The sequence below is a fragment of the Atractosteus spatula genome, chromosome 10, assembly GCF_055471065.1.
Source record: "Atractosteus spatula isolate fAtrSpa1 chromosome 10, fAtrSpa1.hap1, whole genome shotgun sequence".
NCBI classification, from domain to species: domain Eukaryota; kingdom Metazoa; phylum Chordata; class Actinopteri; order Semionotiformes; family Lepisosteidae; genus Atractosteus; species Atractosteus spatula.
The window spans coordinates 18,985,943-19,007,340 of record NC_142715.1 but is presented as its reverse complement, the minus strand read 5'-3'; the positions used below and the strand labels follow the sequence as shown (position 1 = coordinate 19,007,340).

Here is a 21,398-nt window from a genome sequence, read left to right as displayed (position 1 = left end):
TGCATACCTTACTGCTGCTAATCCCATTCAAGTGTTCATGAAACTTGTTCCTGTCCATTGTGTTCTTGTTAAGCAGTTTCTCCGTTTTCCTCCTATTGTGATTGTCAGCGAGCACAACAAGAACAGTGTCAAGACAAGTAAAAAAGTCAGGGTAAAATGCTTGACTGTCGGGAGTGCGATTTGAACCTGCGCCTCTGTTTGGTTTGTATACTGAGCTTTCGGGTGAACATCAAAGTGAAAGACAAATTCGCAATTTTCACTTTTTGACTAAGGAACAAGAAAACACCATCCTTTGAACTGGATTCAAACCAGGGACATAAGAAATACTCGCTGCTTTTTCTACAGTCTTAAGAGCTAGCAACTGAGCTATCAAGAGGTCGGAAAGGAAACGTTTTGTCACACGCGTAGCCCAATGTACAGTAGTGTAGTGTTCCTCTTTATTTAAATCCCAGTTCGACATCAAAATACTCACTCGCATAGTCTCCTTTAGTTGAAGAAATGGACCAGGCTTCTACTCTATAAACGTCCAGAGTTCTTATAAAACTCTGGATGGGATCAGGATCATACAAAACCTTTCTTTTGGATTGAGAAGAGCATCATGGTGACACACCTGTCTTTGCTTCTTTCGAGGATTATTGAGTTGCAAACATGGAACATCGGTTCAAATCAAATCTCTCCAATACTGCAGTTGCTTCTTTGAGAGTTTCTTCAACTGAACGTCAATATCGAGCGATATTGACGGTAAAATCTTACGGATTTTGGTTTTCTTTTGATCGAAATTGTATTAAAATTCGAGCCTCTTTCGCAGTTGTATAATACTTTCCCTTGCATCCTCAGATACAAATTCTAAATACCACAAAGTTACAATATATGGAATAGCATTTATTTTAAAATACATTTTAAAATTTGCATTTATTTAGAGCTACATTTAGTGCTAGCTAAAGATAACATTGCTAATATTGATGGAGTAGAAATGTAAGATGAATTTATGAGCTTAAAGTCCTAAAACGCCTCCTGTAACAGCTAAGGACTCATAGCAAGATTTTTTTTCAAATCCAAACTTTGCTATTGCATTGCGCATTATGTAAACACGACCAGTTCCGGTTTCTGGTGAGTGCATTTTTTCCAAACTGAAATTAACAAGAACATTTTTCAAGATGCGCCATGTCCCAAAACCGTTCATCAGGACTACTATTAATATCAGGTGAAAGCAGTACAAAACATAAATATAACCTAAATATTAAGAGACTATTGTCTGTCAGCTACTGCTGTAAGCCATGTTCAACCAACGCTAGAAATATTACGCGAATTGTGTAACCACTGAACCCGGACACAGCGTCTCCAGCCAGTGTTGATTTACAGTTCAGAAAACGGCTGTCTTGAGCAGAAACTGATCTTCCTGCTTTAGTTAAGGTTATTGGAATCGGCGGTTACTTTGGGGTATAGTGCTTGTATCTCTCTTCTCTGGCTAAACACTATCTACTGTATAGTATAGAAATAGACAAAAAAGCTAAAATACTTCAGTAAGGCCGAGCAGATAGGAAAGTTTAATAAAATGTTCCGTAAATAAATTTCCCTCGATTTCCGAACTCTCTGATATAATCTCTCTGCTCCTGCCGCTGTCACTAGGAGAGTGACTGCTTTCCGCAGAGCTACAGGTTGATTTCACAATGCCACATTTAATTAAATAAAGGAGAAACCGCAAGGACAACAGATATGTTTTAATAAATCTTCTTCTGGTTTTATATTTCGGTCTTTCACATTTGAATACATACTTTGCATTAAATCTTTCCTCGATTACAGGCTACCCAAACTATCTTTTTAAACCCAAACATATATTTTAAAGTTTACTCTTATTTAAAGCTACATTTAGTGCTAGGTAAAGATAACGTTGCTAATACTGATGTAGTAGAAATGTAAGATGAATTGATAGCTGTATCTGAGCTAAAAAAATTCCTAAACCGCCTCCTGTAACAGGTTAGGACTCAAGCAAGATTCAAATCCAAACGTTGCTATTGCATTGCGCATTATGTAAACACGACCTGTTTCAGCTTTTGGTGAGTGCAATTTTACCAAATTGAAAATAACAAGAATATTTTTCAGGATGCACCATGTCCCTAAATTGTTCATCAAGACTACTATTAATATCAGGTGAAAGCAGTACAAAACATAAATATAACCTAAATATTAAGAGACTATTGTCTGTCCGCTACTGCTGTAAGCCATGTTCAGCCAACGCTAGAAATATTACTGCTCTACACAAAACTGCACAAACCAGACTTAGAAACAGATCACAAGAAAGAAGCTCAAGACGACGAGGATGGGATTCGAACCCACGCGTGCAGAGCACAATGGATTAGCAGTCCATCGCCTTAACCACTCAGCCACCTCGTCGAGAAAGATAGCCCCTTCGGACATGAGTTGGCGCGCTCAAGATCATCTTCATTCTTGATGGTCATTTTCCTCTTCCACCTGCCATTTCACTATTTTGTTTGAGTGATGTCAATCCACCAGGCATGTCCTGTGCTTCAGTGGCGAGTATAGAGGACACCCTGTTGTACACGGAAAGCACATTGATCTCCTTGGATATGAAAAGTGCCAGATAAAAGCCATTTCTCATCCTGTCTCTTAGTATTGGGGCTGCTAGTGCATGAAAAGGAGGCAACTTGCTCGGCGAGCAGGTTCAGTGCATACTGAACGCAGATGTCTCAGAGCAGTGTGTCCAAGCGGCTGTAAGAATAGTGCTCTGCCGGCGCTGTGGTTTAGCTGGTTAAAGCACCTGTTTAATAAAGAGGAAAACCTGGGTTTAAATTCTAGCGTTACCTTTCTTCCTGTCTTGTTTTACAGAACAGATCATTTGGGACACTCACAGAGGGCTTGATTTGGTTTAATGCATGTATTCATTTCCTTTGTGGAACTTTTTTAAATCATATATCTTATGAAAGATGAAATGTGAAATGTTTACCCAAAGAAAACATCATCACCGCAGAAATTTAATTTATCTGCGAAACCTTAACTATTTTGATATTTGCAGTAGTAAACAATTGAGTACCAGAGTCAACATTACCGGGAATTTCCAATAATTACCGACATCGGCAACTTCCAAGCAGATAGTTTTCACCCATGGAAATTTATGTTCTAATGGGTGGCGGGAGAATTCATTTATACTCCCGTTGCATCCTCAGCTAAAGTAATTTAAAATACAACGCAAAATTGTTTGAGAACTTGACAAGCAAAAACGACAGATCGCCGGAGTTGTATTTCAATATTTTCGGATATTTACCTTAATTTGAATATATATGTTAACCTAAGAGCTGTTCAATATAATGTAATTTTGTTGTACTTTTAAAATATTTTAGCTGAGGATGCGAGAGGGGCTATTACACCTTGCCAAACATCTAAAATAACTGTAAAAAAGGCTGGAATTTTAAGAAAACTGGCGATCTAAAGAAAGCTACAATTTGCATTGTACAGTATGCAAAGGAACGAGTAGGTTTATTCCATGCTGAAAAGAGAAGAAAAAAGCACAACATTTCATGCATTGGGCCTTCTTCAAGGGTGGAGAAGTGTTCTTAGCAGACCTGAAGGCTCCACGGCCGAAACTTTGTTTTCTTTTTGTAATAAATATATGACTCGTTCCCTTGCAGCTTACGCATGCTGACGCAGACCCACCTGAATTTGTATGGTTTTATGCTCAATATCCCTCAATATTGAAGGTCAGATCAGGAATTTGAAGAAACTATCAAAGGAGCAACGGCAATAGCAGAGGATGTTGATTTTGAACCAATGTTTGCACATCAATAATCCAGCAGTCTTCGCTTGCCAGACTTCCTCAAGACATTCGGTGTTTTATACAGAAAATCGAAAATACAGCGCAAATGTGCCAAGAGGGGTGGTCCGAGGCAAAGACTGCGGCAGAGGAGGAATAAACTCCGAACGATGACTCTGTCTAGTATCCGGCCCCTGAAAGGAATCATATTCGCTGAACTGCCCGCCAGCGTGTGACTCTTGCATGAATTTCACGACGCCTGTGTACTGGTTTACAATTCCGGAATAACAATGGTCAGACGCTTACAATGAGTGATAGTGTTCTGTATTATTTAGAGAATTAAAAAAAAACAGTTTTAAAACTACAGCTTGAATGAAATAAAAAAAAAAGATTATTTGTTTCTTTGTTGTAACAACTGTGCCAAAGCTATTCAGATATAGTACATCAGAATCGTACCTAAACGTGACTGGACTTTATTGGATTTTAGGAAATATATTTTTGCCCATCTTCGCCTACGATTAGGAATAACTTTCTGTTTTCAGCGTGTTTATTGTTTCTGCCTGTGATCTCGGAAAGAAAGACCCAGTAGCTGTTTATCGAAATATTCCGGGAACTTTCTGTGGTTTAAGAGGAGTGTACGAAGGTAATAAAGGAGGGAGGACACGCGCACTCAGTACGGGGAGCGCAGAGCAATGAGCCGCGCCCGCAGCTCTCTGAGTCTTTTCTTATATAACCTCTAAGCCCGGACACACAGCGTCTCCAGTCAGAAAACAGCTGACTCGAGCAGAAACTGATCTTCCTGCTTTAGTTAAGGTTATTGGAATCGGTGGTTAATATTAATTGTCTCAGCGGTTGCCTCGGTGAATGATGGATCTTCTCCCTTGCAGGGTGACGGCAAACTTCTTCAGAGAGGGAGTCTCCCAGGTACGATTTTCTTCATCAAGAGCCGAGACAACAGAAACAGACTTCAAACTGAAATTAATTACTTCATGAGCGTTTATGACCGTTTTTAAAAAACTGAGAGCAGGCGAAAACGTCATTGGAAATGAGGAAATGTCTACTGACAGTAAACAGAGCTCATGCTCAGCTGCGGAAGCTGTTGCGCGGAAGACCGGGGTACGTTTCTGTGACAGGGCACTGGTTTAATTTTTTTAACAACCAGACTTCACTTAAAACGTGTTTACTGTGTACTACGTTTCGGAGTAGTTATTGCGGTAGAATATGGAGATCATCTCCAGCTCTGAGCTCAACTGCAACAAGAAATCGTGCTGAACAAAGTCAGAGCCCAGCTGAACGTGTGCTCAAGACTCAGGAATATTGTTGTGGTTCTAATTAGCACGAACTGCAGGGGCTTTGAATCAGAAAATTTCGATTTATCTGATCAGTAAATTAAAATGAAGGACACGGTAAAATAGGATTATTACTGTGTCTCTGTCCGGTTTGTATATTACCGAATGCCCCGCACAGTTTAAAAGATACCAGTAAGGACACACAAATACTAATACGATACTTATTGCAAATAGTCCCATAACAAGCACGTCCGGCAGCTGCGGGGTTGAAGGTGAACATGTATCGTATTCTAATGGCTTCTATTTCCATTGATGAAGGAGACAGATTCACGAGGAGATCCTTCACACGATTAGGCGAAGACATCGCTATTTCGGTCTGATGTAGAGGCTACATTTGTGTCAGCAGTACTATAATTGTAAGACTTATACACTTTCAGGGGCTGCATCTGTAGCGCTTCATCTAAGAGGATTTTCTTTACTTTAGCGCACGGTTACATTCACTCACACAACTTATTCTCTGAAGGCCCAATGGCTCAATAACCCTGTTTTCTTCTTGGATCTAGCAATGTACAGTCCCACCCCCTTCAAAAATATAAGAAATATATTCAGTAAACAAATATATTTAATGAACTGTGTAACACAGAGCTGGAAAGGTGAACCCAGGATGGCTGAGCAATTGATAAGTTGGAGTTGTCTTTTTATACGTGAATAATTACAAATGTCTGAATCCGATTCATATTCAAATGTTAAACAAGCGAAAAACGCATCACTATAGACCAGGATGACCAAGTGGTTAAGGCGTCCACGTGGGTTCACCCCCCTCCTGTAATAATTTTGAAGTGACAGAACACTTTGAAGATTTACATTCTATTTAAATATGAATTTACTAAATATCAGTTCTCTTCACTCTGGGATAACTGAACTCTCACTATTGCATACTGAAGGCTTTACATGCATTAGTTCAGGTGGGTAGTTGCGTCAGCATGCATAGTCTGCAAAAGAACAAGTAATAGGTTTATTCCATGCTGAAAAGAGAAGAGAGAAAAGATAATGTTTCAGCTGTGAAGCCTTCTTCAGAAACGTTGTGTTTCTCTCTTCTCTATTCAGCATGGAATAAATCTATTACTTGTGCCTTCAATGCCACCTGTCTGATCAAGAAAGCACAACAGCACCTGTAATGCCTAAGACGGTTGAAGAAGGCTAAGATATGTCCCCAGATCCTTACTAACTTTTACAGATGCACCACAGAAACCACAGTGACAGGTTGCATCACAGTGTGGTATGGCAACTGCAGTATTGCTGACCACAAAGCCCTACAGTGGGTGGTGAAAACTGCCCAGTCCATCACTGGTATTGCCCTCCCATCTATACAGGACATTTATGACAGACGGTGCTTGAGGAAAGCTCTAAGCATCTTCAAAGACCCCACACAGCCCAGCTACAGACTGTATGACCCTCTACCATCTGTAAAACGGTACCAGAGCATTCTGGCTCGGACTACCAGACTCAGAGACAGTTTTTACCCCCGCACTATCAAACTGTTAAACTCCCAGCCTCTCTCACTCTCACCTCACCTCTCACCTATGATCTGAACCTCACAGTGCCTTCTTTCTTACCAAAAACTCAAACACACATTGAAATCTACCTCTACCTTACATGTCAAAAGGTTCACTCCCCATAATTTCTATCCCTTTATTTCATTCTGTTGATGCATGTTTTTGCACATCTGATGTTGTTTTTGCACATTATCTGTTACCTTTTTGTTGTTTTGCACACTGCCTGTTGTCTCTGTCTTTCTTTTGTTATACAATTGTATTGTTGTTGTTTTTTCTTTGTACTACTTATCGTCTGAGAGCATTTTGTTATACCATATAACTGTGTATGAGTATAATGACAATAAACTTGAACTTGAACATGCATTAGCTGTGATACATAATCTAATAAATCTGTATGTTAGAATAAAACTGTTTGTTATGTGTCTCATGGTGATCCTCTTCTAGATCCAAATGAAATGTTTAATATGATCCCTCAAGAAAAAAAAAGGAGTCAATTTCCTCCTGGAATGATTGATACCCCATCAAACATTTTGTAATATCCCCGGAAGTTTATACAGAAGAATCCTGGTTCATGGCTTAATTTCAAGGTTAACAGGACTAAGGAAACGAGCTGGAATCTTGATGTCGAACTGGGTTTTAAATCATCCGGAACATTTCACTACATTCGGCAGTATGTGCCAGAGAGAAGCTCCTGTCATCCCTTTGATAGCTCAGTTGGTAGCGCAGAGGACTGTAGTGAGAACAGTGGGGAATCCTTAGGTTGCTTGTTTGACTCTGGCTTGAAGGAAGGTGCTTTTTATGTACTTTAATCAAAGAGTTAAAATAGCGAATCTTTTTCACTCAGACGTTGATCAAAAGCTCAGTAAACAACAAAGCAGAGGCTCTTGTTCCTAATTCAGTTCCCGTCTGATTTTCTTGTTTTGGCCAAGATCTGATCTTTGAATTCAGGGACTACTCTGTCTTCTTTGTAATTCAAAGTGTATACAAATGTCACGTTTTTTTGTATATATAAAGGTGTTCTCTGTTTTCAAAGGATAGGTACTTAATTGGCTTTATGATCTGGTATTGATTTTGTATTGTTATATTATAAAGTTTGTGCTTTCTGTGTTTTTATCGTATTGTGAACTTATTTTTTAAACAAATGCTTACAAAGGCAAACACGGCACACATCTGTTTATACCAGTGGTGAATTGTACATTTGTATTAAGTACAATCTACTGTGCACTTCTGGGAGTATAACAGGTTCGATATAAAGTGGCAAAAATATAAAAGGGGAAAATACCCCAGACTGCGTGTAAAGCCCTTGCTGTGGCTGTTGTTTTATTGTTAGATAGAAATGGTGTACTGTGCACGAAATGTTGCAGAAACACAATCCTTATTTCTTCATTCCCATGAATTAACTCTGTAGTAAAGGAAACACAGGAGCGGGAATCTGCGGCCATTCTTCGATTGTGGTGGATTGCTTGTGTGCAGAGAGTTTCTGCACGTCCCTAAGTCGGTTCCACAGTCATGCTTTGGCTTTTATCTGGCACTTTTTATGTCCAAGGAGCTCAATGTGCTTGACATCTCCCAAAGGGTGACAGACCTCTGGGTTATTTGCGAAACTGCTTTATTCCCCATTCTTTCTACACTTGTTGATAAGTAAACGAGAAATCCTGTAAGAGAAAAAAAAGTATTTTAGTTAATCGCGGAAACTAGCACCAGCAAATGCTGTGTTAAAAAGAAATGATTTAAAATGATTCGTGATCTAATTTACTGGAACAAATGCTTTTTTTCTATCGGCATTGTAATGTCTTCTGAATGTGTGCGTAGATACTGTTACTGGTCTCAGCATACGAATATAAAACGTCTTCTTTCTATTATTCTTTATTTATTTGTGAAAAGACGATAAAGTTCTTAACAAATTCCATATATTATATTTTCGCAATCCGTTTAGGCTTTAACAGACAACTGTGCGCTTTCACAGAAAGAGTAACAAGAAGAGACCTTTCCATGTTACTTGCAGACCTTGATAAAGGTGAATGAAAAAGGGATGGGGTTCGGACCCATGATCTTTGGTTTACAAGCCCGACGCTTTGCCTCTTGGACACCGTTCCTTCAGAGGGAAGGTGCTAGCCTACTATACTATGTTGAATCAACGCTAGTAATATTGCCTATTTTGCACACACCTAACTATATATTTATTTTGTATTACTCTACGTATTTTAATTTTTCGTCTATTCTGGTTTTGCTTGTCTTGGGTTGGACTGCTATAACACCTCAATTTCCCGTACATATCAATACAGTTTTATCTATTTCGAGCGCTTTACTGCAATTTTTTTTTGATTGATCAACATTTTCCATGTACTGCACTTCACATTGAATTTGTTGAACATGAGACGTGCTAGATAATTTCTCAACCTTTCGCTTAGTGTCCGGGCTGCTATGCGTGTAAAGGAGGCGAATTGAAAATGAAACATGTAATCGACTTAAAGTGTTCACAAAGGCGTCAGTTAGCTCTCCATTATTGTCAGTTTGGTGGATTTTTTAAACGAAAATACAAACTGCAAAGTTTCGGACACATGAAGAGAAATCCGTGTGCTGATTGACTCATAAATATCGTTACAAATTACAAATTTGTAGTGTAAATCTGCTGGGCTGATTTACTGTCTGACCACCTGAGCACTATTTTTTCATGTTCTTCCCTTGTAGTTTCCTTGCTCTTTTACTGTCCCTTTCTCCCACGCGGAGACGGAAATCATTCCGAAACCGTTTCACCCTGTGTTTGTGCAACGTCAGTGTGTGAAGGGAAAGTAAATTATGTAGCGCAATCGGTCAGTGTGTGGTACTTATACAGCAGTGCACGGCAGAGTCATGTCGAGGTTGTGAGTTCGAGCCTCACCTGGAGCAGTGTCTTTAGCTACTGAAATCAAGTGATGAGTTAAGGTGCTCTTCGGTATTTGCAGGTCTAAATTAACATGAAAAAAACAAGGCTCCACTGCCGAAACGTTGTCAGCATGGAATAAACCTTTACTCGTTCCTTTGCATGCATGCTGACACAGCTACTTACTTACATTACTATCAGCTGTGGACCTCCAACTGATCTTCTTAGACGAGAGGAGCACGATGGAGTATCAAAAACTTGAAAAAGCTCTCGCAGTTAGATTCTGTGTTTTTTTTACGTGTCTGACCACCTGAGCACTATTTTTTCATGTTCTTCCCTTGTAGTTTCCTTGCTCTGTTACTGTCCCTTCCCCCCCCAGGCGGAGACGGAAAACATGCCGAAACCCTGTTTCACCCTGTGTTTGTGCAATGTCAGTCTGCGCAGGTCTTTAGCTACTGAAAGCAACTGTCCAGTTTAGATGCTGCTACGTATAGGTCATCCTAAACACCTTATCTAGTGGGATTGTAGTCTGTTAGGTATTTGCTGGAGTTCCGGTCTAAATTAACATCAAAGGAACAGGTACAGGTTTATTCCACATCACACCCGAAGAAGGGTCCACGTCGTGTTTCCTTCTCTTTTTAGCATAGAATAAACCTATACTTTTTCCTTTGCAGCTGACGCAGCTACCTACTTAATTTCCAATCAGTAGTGGACCACCTGCTGATCTGTACACAGATAGATGAGAGATATCTTCTTAGACGAGAGATCTACTGGGACTAAGGGAGCACGATGGGGTACCGAAGACTTGAAAAAGCTCTCGCATTAGATTCTGTGTTTTTGTTGTTCCCCAGATTTGTTTTAAATGTTCTTTTTGTTTTGAAGTTGTTCCGTTAAGTAATTTTTTAAAATTTTATTTTCTGTAGTAGTTAGACTAGGTTCCCGGAAGACTTCTGGCTTTGTGGTTGTTGTGTTTTCGGGGTACAAGTATTTTTTTTCTGTTGATAGGACCCCACGCATTACTGTAGGACTAGTTAACTTAAGTTCTTACATTGTACCTGAAATTACAACATAAACTACTCATCTGTTTTTCTTTTTTTTTTGATAAAGGCACAAATTATGTTTTTTTTTTCTTGCGGCTGATTGGCAATGACCCTACAACAGGTCATTGCAACGAACGTGGCTGCTGAAATTTGTCAGCAGCTCTGTACTAAACCTGTTCTCAATTGCAACAAACCTAAAATAACATCTGCTGCCCATTAGATGTTACTGATGTAGGAGACTAACTTAAACCACCTATTCACAGGTTTTTAGTAGCTCAGTAGTGGAACAGGTGATCGCATTTGAACTGTCGAATGAAACTCCTGAGAGGCACTTTTGCCTGTGGCTCTTTAATTGTGTTAGAAAGAGTGACATGTCTACACAGTGTAATTTTTAATGGTCGAAGACAATCAGATGCGAGGAGAATTCAGAACACGAGCCTCTGCTTTATCGTTTACTGAGCTTTCGATGAACGTCTAAGGGTTATCTTCTGTATCATCTTTTCTTCTACATTCATAGGTTTAAGGCTAAAGACAAAAAAATCGTTTTTATTTTCTTGCCAGCTGGTAGTAATTCTGCACTGACATTGAAGATTAGTATTTTATCTATCGCAACTAGTGTGCAGTTTTTGAAAAACAAGTTGTTCCAGAAATGAACACTTACATTAAACGTAAGGCAGACGCCTGCTGCTGTCCATAATGATAAACTCTACACGACGAGAAAGAAAGGCACTGGCAGGATTTGAATTCAGGTTCACCAGTTTACTAGACAGGTACTTTAACCAGCTAAGCTGTGGCCCTGGTGGAGGCCTGCCCTTTTACAGCCACTTGGACACACCACTCTGAGACACCTGCGTTCTGTTTGCGCCGAGCCTGCTCGCTCAGCAAGTGACGAGAATGGCTTTTATCTGGTAATTTCATGTCCGAGGAACTCAATATGCTTTTTATGTTCAACAGGATGTCCACTACAGCCGGCAATGAAGCGCATCACAGGCTCTGTGGCTTGACATCTTCCAAGGAAAATGTTGAAATCATAAGTGGAAGATAAAAATTGTCCTTGAGTAGAGCAGAGTGGTTTCTCCCTATGTTTGCATTAGTTTCCTTCAGGTGGTCTAGTTTCTTGCCAGCAGCCATATCACTCTGCAACTCACAACTAACAACCCACTGAAACTAAATAAGTGTGAGCCTGACCAGTACCTGGATGGGAGACCTCCTGGGAAAAACTGGTTGCTGCTAGAAGAGGTGTTAGTGGGGCCAGCAGGTGGTGCTAATACCCCAGTATAGTGATGGGGACACTATACAGTAAACTGGCTCTGCCCTTCAGGTAAGATGTAAAACTGAGGTTCTGACTCCTTTTGGCCATTAAAAATGCCGGGATGTCTTTCAAAAAGAGTAGAAGCCAAAGTAGAGGATATTACTGAGGACTAACTGTCCCTCTGTTCTACATAGATGTGTTAAATTTCCCATTGGCCTTTACCAATCATGGCCTCCTAATAATCCCCATCTATGATTTGGCTTCACTACTCACTACACATTACTCATTACTCACTGAGAGCTGGTGTGTGGTGAGCATTCTTGTGCACTATGGCTGTGGTCCCATCTTCCAGGTGGGGTTCCACATTGGTGGTGGTGGAGGGGAGTCCCCATTACCTGTAAAGTGCTTTAAATGGAGTGTCCAGAAAAGTGCTATATAAGTACAAGCAATTATTAATTATATTTTTATTACCACAGTCCAAAAACATTCTGATATTATTTTAGCAAGTTAGTTTAAAAAGGCCTGACCCTTTATGATCATGAGTTTTACAATGTCAGTCATTCCTGTTTATAGTTTTAACTTTCCTGTGTTCCAGTTATTTAAATCCAGATGCTTTTGTAACTCTCTTTAGCTATACATTTTCTGTAGGTTTAGGATTAGTGATGCTATACAGTGTCTTCTTGCAGGACCCTTGATTTCTCTTGATTTGTAGGGAAATTTAAATAACATTTAGGTTGTATCATGTTGTGTCTAGCTTTGTGTACAGTGTTTTTTTTACATTTGTGTCGATCTCCTGATACTTATGATTTGAAACAAACAAGTAACTTTCTTCTTTCTTATGATTTAATCATTGCGAGTGACCAAGGGCTCCTTAATTTTTAATGATACCTTTAACGTCATACATTAGAAATGAGCATAACAAAACCAAAGATTATTGCAAAGCAAAACTTTAATAAAACGTGTCAAAAATATTCCCATCAAAAGTGGTACATTCAGAACTGTACATCAATCAACAATTTTATTTCCTATATCTGGAACATCAAAAGGTATTAAAAGAAAGGCTGAGCAGAAATGGAATGTTCAAGTCTCAATTTTGCAAAACACAAGCTGCAGGACAGTGTGGAAACAGTGGAGTGAAGTGGACTCAGGTCACAGTGTGAGTGTGGAAACAGTGGAGTGAAGTGGACTCAGACAGTCACAGACAGTCTCGGTGCTCAGAACTGTTGTTAGACTGTGTGACTCTGTTGGTGAAGCTCTTCTGTGTCTAGACCTACAGGAGGAGCTTCTCCCAGACAGCCCTGTCAGTCTCACAGCACCCATCCTCTCCCTGAGACTCGTCCCCAACATCATCGTAGTCAGTCCTGTCAGGGGCAGGGGCTCCTTCTTCAGAGGGCAGTGTGGGCAGGACCCTGTCCACTCCAGGGCCAGCGTGGGGGACACCTGACAGAGAGACACAGACTCATATTTTTACAAATGACTCAGTTATTAACATAATACTGATACAAATAAGTATTATGAAAATGGTGAATATCAGAAATGACTGAGTAGATAAATTAATAATTAAATCATAAAGTCATAATCATAAGCCCCCAACTTGTAAAGATTTTGCCAAATATATTCCCAATAGTGAAATATTTGTTATTAACAACACAACACACACATAATTACACACAACATAAACATACAGCACACAATTACAAATTTGCTAACAAGGTGTTTTAGACACCTACATCCTAACCATCCAGAAAATCCTCAAACTGCTACCAAGTATTCAGCTTTTACAGAACACCTACATAAAAGAAAGAGATAAATCAAACCTTCTAAACCAAAGACATTACAACATACAGTTAAATCTCTCTCTTTGTGAACTCAACTGTTACAAAATGAATGGGAGCCTATCTCCCTGTTCTAAAGATGCTCCCACTAGCCAGGAGAGGCACCTTTTAACCAAGGGATTCTCTAAACAAGAAATTAAAGTTTCTAAAAACAACAGAAGGGCAAGCTCTCTTTATGAGGGTCAAAGACTAAACTCCAATTTGGTCTTTCCAGTTGATCTGGACAAGTAGTAGAAGCAAGAAATAGCTCTGTCATTCCTGGACGGTTGATTGACAATCATTTACCCAGAACTTAACTAAACTTTATGGTTGCTTTGATCACTGAATCTCACACCTCAGCATCTCAGCAAACATCTCCTTGCTTTGCAGCACCTAGTCATGTACTGGAATTGGAATTGGAATTGGAATTGATGACATTACCCAGGTGTACCTAGATTTTTTAAAACACTTACATAGTCACAATAATAATAATTGCTTACATTTATATAGCGCTTTTCTGGACACTCCACAGGCAATGGGGACTCCCCTCCACCACCACCAATGTGCAGCTGGATGATGCAACGGCAGCCATAGTGCACCAGAACACTCACCACACATCAGCAATCAGTGGGGAGGAGAGCAGAGTAATTAAGCCAAATTATAGAGGGGGATTGTTAGGAGGCCATGATTGATAAAGGCCAATGGGAAATTTGACCAGGACGCCAGGGTACACCCCTACTCTTTTCGAGAAACACCCTGGGATTTTTAATGACCACAGCGAGTCAGGACCTCGGTTTTTACATCTCATCCCAAGGACGGCGCCTGTTTACAGTATAGTGTCCCCGTCACTACACTGGGGCATTAGGACCCACATGGACCACAGGGTTAGCGCCTCCTGCTAGCCCCACTAATGCCTCTTCCAGCAGCAACCTTAGTTTTTCCCAGGAGGTCTCCCATTCAGGTACTGACCAAGCTCACACCTGCTTAGCTTCAGTGGGTTGCCAATTGTGAGTGCAGTGCAGTGAATGGGGATTTTAATTTTCTGTAACAATCAGAAATTATAGCAGTATATTTTGAGAGTACTTGTAGACTTCTAGGAACTAATCAAACATAATAATCTATAGTTTCACACATGTATTCTAACCAAACAATATACAATTTATTGATATAATTATAATTTGCATAACACAAAATAAGCATAATAGAACATATCTGAGAAGTAATCTGCTTTGATATCAATGGCTATTAGTGGACTAACAGTTATAGTATACAGAATAGATGTTACAATATTGTAGTCAAAAGTGTTTAATAGGATTTTTTAAAATTAAATTGTATCTTTTTGGAAGACTTGATGATTCAGTGTAGAATTCACTTATACTTATGAAGTATCAATGCTCTTAAACCACAGTGAGGAAGACCTAGTAATTTCTGAGCCTAGTAATTCTCTCTGCAGTCAGAGAACAGAATTCCTGGTCTTGGGGAATCTAAAGCTTTGCTCTGTCTAGACCTTACTCCCTCATCATTGATCAGCTGCTGATCAATTTAAATCATCTGATTGGCTGGGTGTGTCAGTAGGTGGGTTTCAATGACACTCTGATCTTTGTGATCTAACTTTGTACAATTCAGGTCTCTCCGCCTTTATTGGCTGTTATTGATCCTTGTAGGACATGACAGAGTGAAGCCACTGCTACTGCAAAATGCCTGATTCCCCCCTGTCTTGGATGAGAGTGCAACAGAGATGGATTACTGGAGGTTATCTTCCCATCCCTGAACTACCTCACCCACACTGAGCCCCCTGGCTGTAGCCCCCTTTACCTGAAGTAGGGTAACCCTCACTGTCCCCCACATCACTGTATCCAGAGGGTGTCTTATCAGGGAGGAGTCTTCCTGTAAACAGAAGAGCAGGTCAGTAATGTCTCTGTCATTCTGACACAAACTGGCCTCTTCATTTCCAGTTAGTGTTTATTTGCAGATATGAAATTAGGTTGAGACTAATTTCTAATGACAAAGGCTACTGTGGGCTGGTACAGGGGGTACTGATGAATCTTATTTATAATAACTCACCTGACACAGTGTCTGGACTCTGGGGCACAGTGATGGCATCATCATAGTACTCTGGACCCTCTTCTTTCACAGAGGACATCAGCTCTCCTGAAGCACACAGAGCAATGTGTCACTGTCACTCATCAGAACACTGACTCATCTAAAGAGCAGGACTGCTGGACCTCGTCAGAACACACTGATTAACTAAACATCAAGTTACGACTAAAACACCAGAGTCTTAAGTACAGGAGATCAGGGACCCTGATTTCCTCTCCTATTCATGTCTGTCATACATTTAAAACTAATCCTAGGTTTTGAATTAAGATGTTGAGGGACAACAGGGCAGTGACGTACGGATGTATTTGGACAGAGAGCAGTGATGTGAGCCCTATAATCCAAATGTGCCATGCACTGCACAGAATCAGACTCTCTGGGATTGGTGCAGTGTTTCTCTATGGGACTGGACTGAAATAACTCACCTGACAAGGCATCTGGGCTCTGAGGTACAGTTACAGCATCATCATAGTACTCTGGGGCCTCTTCCGTCACAGGGGACATCAGCTGTCCTGAACCACAAAGAGTACAGATTCAGTGACGCATATCAGAGCACTGATTTATCTAGAGCACATGACTGCTGGAGCTCCTCAGAACACACTGATTAACTGAACATCACATTGGAACTAAAACTCCAGACAAGTACAGGAGATCAGGGAACCTGATTTCTAGTCCTATTCACTTCAGTAAGAAATTTAAAACAATTCTTAAAATTTAAAATAAGATGTTGAAGGACAACAGGGCAGAGAAAGGTTGGTTGTATTTGGACAGAGAGTGATTTGAACACTATGTGCAACTGAAGAGGAGCTGGACACTGGCAGCACAGTGACACAGACTGAGTGTGCAGGGCAGAGATCACAGAGAGAGAGAGTCAGAGAGTCAGATTCATGTGACTGGTGCAGAATAACACAGACTACGTATTCAGAAGCTGAGATCAAAGACATAGTAGAGAGAGTCAGACTCACTGAGATTGGTGCAGAGTTTCCCCATGTGACTAGACTGAAGTAACTGACCTGACAAGGCATCTGGGCTCTGAGCTACAGTTACAGCATCATCATAGTACTCTGGGATCTCTTCTTTCAGAGAGGTTATCGAGTCTCCTGAACCACAGAGAGAGACAGAGAATTTACACTTCCGGACTCAGACTTAGTTTGACCATAGAGCTGCAAAGTTATTGTAAAGTGTGATTTTAAATGTTTTATGGTGTATAGTTAAGCCAGAACTCTAGGGTCGCTGATTTATCTGATCTGAAAGGCAGTTTTTACAGCATGCTGTTCCCCAGTCTCCTTTTCTATCAAAACCAATGAAAGCAGCACCCTGTTTACCACCCCAGTATTGACCAGCTATAGTTTTGCTCAGCATCTGTGATCTGCCGAGATAAGGCTAGTGTGAGGCAACATTGAAGAGTTGGCTTTATAAGGTATCAAACACATGTGGTTCTATTTGTATAATTCAGGATTTTCTACTTAAGTTCTCTAAATGTCAGCCTGGTTTGGGATGAGAGAGAGTACTGGACTGAAGACACCCCCACTCCCACACTGAGCCCCCTGACTCCATCTTCCCTCACCTGGTACTGGGTCTCCCTCACTGTCCTCCACATCGTCATATCCAGAGGGCATCTCATCAGAGAGGAATCTCCCTGTGAACAGGAGGACAGATCAATACCTGCAGTCGGACAGCAGCCTCAGTGTCCTCTACTGGAAGAGAAGCCAGGGTGTGAGTTTGTGTTTATAAGGCAGATCCAGATTCGTGCTGTGTTGATTTTCGTCACTTAGTTTGACACCAGTTGAGAAAAAACCCTACAGGTTTAAAACTAAAAAATACTCTTTTTGTCAGAAACCAGTTGAGTGAGATTTTCTACAAGTGTAATCCTCAGATCTTCCTCCGAGGGTGGAGACTAATCACACCTGAAGACTCTCTCCACTCACCTCTCCTGGGGGCGCTGTAGGTTCCCTCTCTGGCCAGTTTGTACTCTATTTCCTCGTAGACGGCATCATGATAAGGGGTGAGTGCTCCCTTAGATAGGGCTGTGTGAGGAAACAGACACTCAGGGTTAACATGCAGGGAGCAGAGTACAAGATCAAACATTGACTACTAAACCTTCTTTGGACATTAGAGCACCTAAATGTTATGCTTCTGGATTTGCAAATTTCTTGATATCTCCTTCTTTAACTGTTGATAATCTTTCTTAAACTTCAAATGGTTTTCTCTACCAGGTTTATTCCTCAAGGGAATTATGTAAATATCAGTTCCATGTGAGTGACAGAAATGACCACTAGAGGTCACTATGTGGATGGTGAGTTCTCTCCCTACCTTTCCTCAGCTTCCTGTTCTGGATCAGCTGCCCCACTAACAGAGCCAGCACCACGAAGAGCAGAGCTCCCAGCAGCAGGAGGACCAGGGGCGAGGCGGACAGGCCTCCCAGCGGCTGTGTCTGGGGTGTTGTCCTGGTTCTGCCTGAGAGAGGGGGAGACAATGGATGAACAGGGATCAGGAGAGGTGCTCTTGGGCTCATATACACTTCGACACATGTCCTGTTCTCCTCCTGTTCCCATATGTGGGTATCATGCTTCAGAGTGAACCTAAGATCAATGAAGAAAAGTTAAGGATTCCCAATCTAACCCATCAGGACTGTCAGTAAATCAGTGAGGAAAGAGAGGACACTAGCACAAGATCTACACCCTGAGAGAGGAGAGGAGACACTATAGCAACACTGGGAATCTGAAGAGGCACTGATCTTCACCCTAAGAAAGGAGAGGAGACACTATTGCAAACACTGGGAATCTGAAAAGACTGATCTTCACCCTGAGGGAGGAGAGGAGACACTACAGCTACACTGGGAATCTGAAGAGACAGAATGACAGGAGTTATCAATGACAAGGAGGATTTCTGTTCACCTGTAGCTGTTGCTGGACTGGCTGTTGTCTTTGACAAACCTGTAAAAGAGATAGGAGAACTGTTATTATTTTGCCTTTGGTTTTATAGCAAGTTGAATCCAGAGTGGTCTTAATAAAAAGAAAATCTTTACATTTTTTCCTTGAGGTCAAATCTAGGATTGCAGGATGAATGGTGTCTTGTTCGGAATTAAAGCCTAGTGCTGTTCACACACACATGGCTACAAAACATCCCAATCTTGTCACTGATGATCTTAGTTGATTCAGTTAGATATTAAGCAGTGATAGAGTATGGGTGACATCAGTCTAACTTCTCCATTGATCTGCTACCTTGTTCATCTACAGTTCTAAGACTCTCCTCACCTGTACAGGTAACCCCTGCATCTTCCTTGTGTCGACAGTCGCTCTGATTCAGTCCAGAGTGACAGCAGTCCCACAGGTGAAGTTCACTGCCTGTGCAGTTCACCTCGTCCAGCCAGATGGCACCATTTCCTGGTCCGAATGAGGCCTCTATTGCTGCGCTCACTGCGTCCCCACAGTCCAGCTGTCTGCAGACCACCTGGGCATCCTGCAGGTCCCAGGAGTCATCACAGACTGTCCCCCAGGAGCCCTCATACCGCAGCTCCACCCGCCCAGAGCAGTTAGTGCCTCCAGCCAGGCGCAGAGCCAGTGGGACTGAAAGTCAACAGAAAGGTTACCGAGTGTCATTAGATCTGTGACTGTAGACGAGAGCAGAGAGGTTACTGAGTGTCTTCAGCTCAGTGACTGTAGTAGAGATTAGTGAGGTATTGAATGACTCTGGAAGAGAGCTGTATGGTTACTGTTCCTCAGCTCAGGGCTGCAGTGTCTCTGACTGTTTTACACACTGAACTCACCTGGGCAGTACAGCTGAGGCTGCTCTTCCTGAGGGGCTGGAGTGCTTCTGTCAGCTTTTTTTCTAGGACCTTCAAAGATTAATAATCATATAAAAACATTATTATTATTATTATTATTATTATTATTATTATTATTATTATTATTATTATTATTATTATAAATGAATAACAATGACATTGCTTTCATTTTTATACATGCTTGGATATAAATTAATAAGAATTCAGTTTAAAGCTTTTGTCTGTTCTAAATATGGCAAAACACTAATTCACAGAGCATTACTCTTCACCCTGTACCTGAGCAGGTGATGTTAGCCACTTCCCGGTCTGTGCAGTCATTCTGACCCCAGGGGGAGGAGGGACACTGCCACAGGGTGGAGTCGTGTTTGCGACAGGAGATAAAGTCCAGCCATTTGGGATCAGGCCTCAGCCTGGAGTTTGTCTCTCTGATGGTGCCCTTGTCTCCACAACCCAGCTGTTTACAGATCACTGCAGCTGTGGTGTCTGTCATGCCGTTGGCACAGATGCTGCCCCAGGTGCCATTGTAGTAAACCTCTGCCTGTCCTGAACATCCTGCAGACAGCCTCAGGAGAGTGTGATCTGTCGAGACAGCAGGGAAAGTTAAAGGAAACAAACCCTGACAAGACAGCCCAACGTTTCATTCTGAACTGGTAAGAAACAACCAGCAAACAATGTGAATGGTAACCAGTCTCATTTCCTGTACTAATCCAGTTATAACTGACTCACATAATGAAATAAGTACAGCTGTACAATAACACAGTTGACATGAAGGTGACAGGTGTGTTCATTCAGAATCTGGACAGTGCATCACACAGAGCTTTAAAATCCCATTACATGATCAGGTTCTGACCCAAAACGTCATTCTGATCAGCTTGGCTATTCAGCAGCAGCACAACTAAGAGACTGAGGCATGAAAGTAGAATGCGTGGCTCAGGGTGAGCAGTGCAGCGCTGTGAGTGGAGAAAACGAGGCTCAGGGTGACATTTAACACCAAGTGGTTCATCAGGATCTGACCAGAAGCCATTCTTGGAACAAATCAAAATGAAACATTTGAGGCAGAAAATCATGAAAGATCATGGCCAAGACAAATACACCCAAACAGACAACAGGTCTTATTGATGTGAGAAGTTTAAAGTTTGGACCCTAGAGTTTACTGGAGGACTCAGATTAATATATCCCCAAACACTAGTGGAGGGGAATTTATCTTGAATGCCAGAGTTTCTTTCTCTCTTTATTTATTTTTGCTGGGAGGTGAATATGTGCATTCACAACTGTATCATAAATATAAATATTTATTTTAAAATTAATTCTACATCCAGCTCAGTCTTTTCCTCAGTAAGATGTATTTAAGCACTCCAGATGCAAACCATATCCACAATGTGGAATTCCAGTATGTGGATTATTTTATTTAGTTAACTTACTGAACACAAGATTCTCACATCCTCACAAGTCAAACATATCTAGGCACTCTAGATGCAAGCCATATCCACAATGTGGGATTAAAGAATCTGAATCATTGTAATTTTAATTATCTCCCCTACCTGAACACAGGATTCTCACATCCTCCTTGTGTCCACAGTCATGTCGTCCCCACCCTGCTGAGGGACACTCCCCCAGGGACGACTCGTTCCCCAGACAGCCCACCTCGTCCAGCCAGATGGGTCCAGTTCCCTGGCTGAAGGAGGCTGGCACTGGGGCACTGAGGGCCGTCCCACACTGGAGCTGCCTGCACACCACCTGAGAGTCTGCCAGGTCCCAGGAGTCATCGCAGACTGTCCCCCAGGACCTATTATGATAAACCTCCAGCCTCCCAGCACAGTCATCTCCTCCCCCAACCAGCCTGAGGGACAGCTGATCTAGGAGCAGAGAATCAGAGGTCAGGGGTCAGAGGTCAGTGCAGTTTTAAGAGATCACCATGACCTGCTGTTACA

The 21,398-nt window shown here is 41.3% G+C and overlaps 1 protein-coding gene and 1 non-coding gene across 2 annotated transcripts in view; one reads left to right on the top strand and one right to left on the bottom strand.

Moving 5' to 3' along the window:
• Positions 1-21,398, top strand: part of LOC148825639 (antigen WC1.1-like) — a 214,986-nt gene that overhangs the window by 74,487 nt on the left and 119,101 nt on the right. The window lies entirely within an intron of this gene.
• Positions 2,313-2,394, bottom strand: trnas-gcu (transfer RNA serine (anticodon GCU)). The gene has a single exon. It is a non-coding gene; the product is annotated as a tRNA-Ser (tRNA).